This window comes from Mastomys coucha, unplaced genomic scaffold, assembly GCF_008632895.1.
Source record: "Mastomys coucha isolate ucsf_1 unplaced genomic scaffold, UCSF_Mcou_1 pScaffold20, whole genome shotgun sequence".
Classification (NCBI taxonomy): domain Eukaryota; kingdom Metazoa; phylum Chordata; class Mammalia; order Rodentia; family Muridae; genus Mastomys; species Mastomys coucha.
The window spans coordinates 130826621-130829909 of NW_022196903.1; positions in this window are offsets into that span (position 1 = coordinate 130826621).

Below are 3289 nucleotides of genomic sequence, written 5' to 3' on the forward strand. Positions count from 1 at the left end.
GTGGTGGTGGTGGTGGCGGTGGTGAAGATGGTGAATTAGACTGGACCTTGTGAAAATGCAAAGGACCTGGTTTTAAAGGACACCTTAAAAGAAATCACAAGCCATTGAACAACTTTAGGTGGGAGGAGAGAGACATGATCCTCTTTCAGTTTCTGTAAATGGTCAGATAGATTTGTTGGGACTATATTAGAGGGGGAGGAGCTAGTGCAGACAGTTGAAGAGGTAGAAAGGGGCATGGCACAGGGGATGTTTATTCAACTTCTGATGATGTCATGATGGGGAAAAGAAGTGCATGGAATGGCATTTATGTAGGGGGCCGTGCTGACTCAGTTGTCATAGGAGTGAATGTCTAGTGTCAATGATGGCACCATCACTTCTGTGTTCTACAATTACAGAAACTCTTGAGCAGCTCAGTTTTCAGGGAGAAATAAAAATGAGTGTGTCGAGATTGTTCTGTGATAGCTAGAAATATAAAAATAAGTCACTGACCTAAGGCTCAAGGAACATGAAGGAAGAGAGGGCCAGAAGACTATGAAAGACCTGCAGATGTCTTCTCAGAACTTGTGTCTCCTATTCAGCCCAGGGAAGCTCCAACCATGACTTCTCAACACACAGTTTCCTAAGCAGGACATCCACAGTGACAGCACTGGCTGATATGCTAACCTAGACAGGAAAATCTCACAAGGTCCCATGCCTACATGAAGAGCCATAAGCAATTAATGGCTACTGAGAGAGAGAATTAGTCTTACCCAGGGATGAGCCCCTTGATAATTTATCCAATCCCAAGTAGTCAGGTTGAAACATATATACTTATGAACAACATTAGATGGACTCAGCAGGAGACATTCACTTATTCATGTGTGACACACTTATAAGAAAATAAAGAGATTATAAAGTTGAGAGGTCATGGAGGTCACAGGAGGTTTTGGAGAGATGGAGAGGGAAGAGTGGGAATGATGCAAACCCATATATCAAGTTCTAAGAAATAAAATAAGTCATTGAGGTTGAATGTTGGATCTGACTCAGAAATACAAACTTAGGAATTATCAATTCATTCAAAAACCACACACATCTATTTTCAGCATGAATGGATCTTCCCTTCTTCCTAAGTGGGTGTCCATTTATTTGTTCCTGTAAAAACATTAATTATCTTGACCTACAATGGGTACAAGGAGGACTCCTTATGGTGACTGTCATGTCTTACTGTTCTTATTACTCCATGAGTAATAATAAAACCAAACAACATATTGTATAATTTCAACAAAAGTGAGTTAAATATAGAGAAGTCAAAACACATGTATCCGTGGGGGCAGGGAGCGATTTTCATGAGTAGACATCCTGGATTGTGCAAATCACACTGAGAATACTGCCAAGTTACCTTCTTAGGGATAGCTTATAATCGACTTTGTGTTCCCCTTTATGAGAGAAAGTCTTTCCCACCTCTGAGGCTGACTTCAGTGACAGAGGCAGTGTAGTGACATGGCATGACTTTAGACCTAAAGTTTCAATCTGTCACTTAGCTTTGGGGTGCCCTGATTCTAATTGGCTAAAGTAATTTGGCAAATAGGAGGGGTTTTTTTTCTTTTTTCTTTTTTTTTTTCAGGAGGGCAATGTGGAAAGAATGTTATGAGTTTGTAAAAGGCTTTTGCCTTTTTTTTTTTTAACGACATATCTTTCCAAATGCTCTACTTCAGGAAAATTAACCACAAATCGTATCTTCCATTCCATCTTTAGGGACCAAAGACTTGACATGAACCCTGGCCAAAATAGGCTCCTGAGATCAGCTGGAGGAGTCTGGAGGGAACCAGACTGGACAAGCTGAGGGCACTGTCACTGGAGGGGGTGGGACCATAGGAGTAGGGTGTGAGGCTGGAGATAGGAAGTGTGGGCAGACAAGAGTTGGGATCAGTAGCCCCACTGACAGAAGTCTGAGAAATAGAACGTCTAAGAGGCCGCGGATGTAAAGCTATCCAGGGCTTCTTGCCCCAGCACCGGGCAGGTGTTGGATGGTGTCTAAAAGCTCAGGACCATCCCAGACCCTAGTCTCTTTGCTTCTTATCAGTGAATTCTTTTGAAATGTGTTCCTTTGCTCACCCAGCTCCTCCCGGTTTTCTGTGTTTCCACTGATAAGCTATTGAATTGTCCTTAACACAATTGTGATATAAATCTATTTCCTAATGAAAATAGCAAAGCGTTGTGCTGCGTGTCTTTCTGAAGGGACCTTTGAAAGCACTCGTGACTTGTAAGCATCATTCTCTTCCCCAGTTACTTCAGATAAACTTATTTAGCTGCTTTTTAAAAATCCTCAGGCATTTTTTAGGAGACAAGTAAGTAAGTATCTAAACTAATTAAATTACATTTTTAAAGTTCACATACCACATGTTTGTTGTGTGGGAATCTGCTGGAGGTCAGGAATTGTGCTTGCTTTACATTGCCAGATTGATATATTTTGTAAAGCTAATATCAGAAACCGCTAGCATTCTTTTAGAGGTTAATTCAGTGGTTCTCAGCCTGTGGGTTGTGACCCCTTGGGGTGTGGAATGACCTTTTCACAGGGATCACCTAAAACCATCGGAAAACACAGATATATTTATATTGTGATTCATACCAGTAATAAAATTACAGTTATGAAGTAGCAATGAAAATAATTTTATGGCTGGGGGGTCACTGCAACATGAGGAACTGTTGTCAAAGGGTCAAAGCATTAGGAAGCTTGAGAATCACTGACCTAAAGGTTAATTATATTCCAGACACCTAGTTTATTCCTAATTTTCATGGAAATTTTTCTAGGTAGGAATGTTGCTTTTGTTTTAGGCTTAGAAATCTGAATCTGTTCGTAGACAGGTTACGATCAGAACTCTCCACTTTTCCAGGTTACCCTCAAAGCTGTTTAATGTCATTAAAGGATTGTTGTTTTGTAGTTCCTAATCTTCATCTCCTAGAGTGTCCGTGATCATCTCCAGAACTGGACTACGGGAGCAGGGGTGGGGAACATCTTGGGCCTCTTCATTTCACAACGGAAAGAAAACCCCATGTGTTTGTTTTTGTCTGTACTCTTTTTTCTCTCTATTGGTCTTGGCTCTCTTTGTTCACAAATACTCATTAACAAAAAAATAATGCCTTATATTTTAACTCTTTCTCTCTCTTCCCTGACATAATTGTCATTATGGATGTTTGGTCTTAGCTATGTTTACAAATTTCTGGAGACTCCTCGGGTAACTAGCTACATTTCAAAACATGAGTTTTCTCAAAGGGGCTAAATTGTATGATCATTCTGTGGAGCACATAC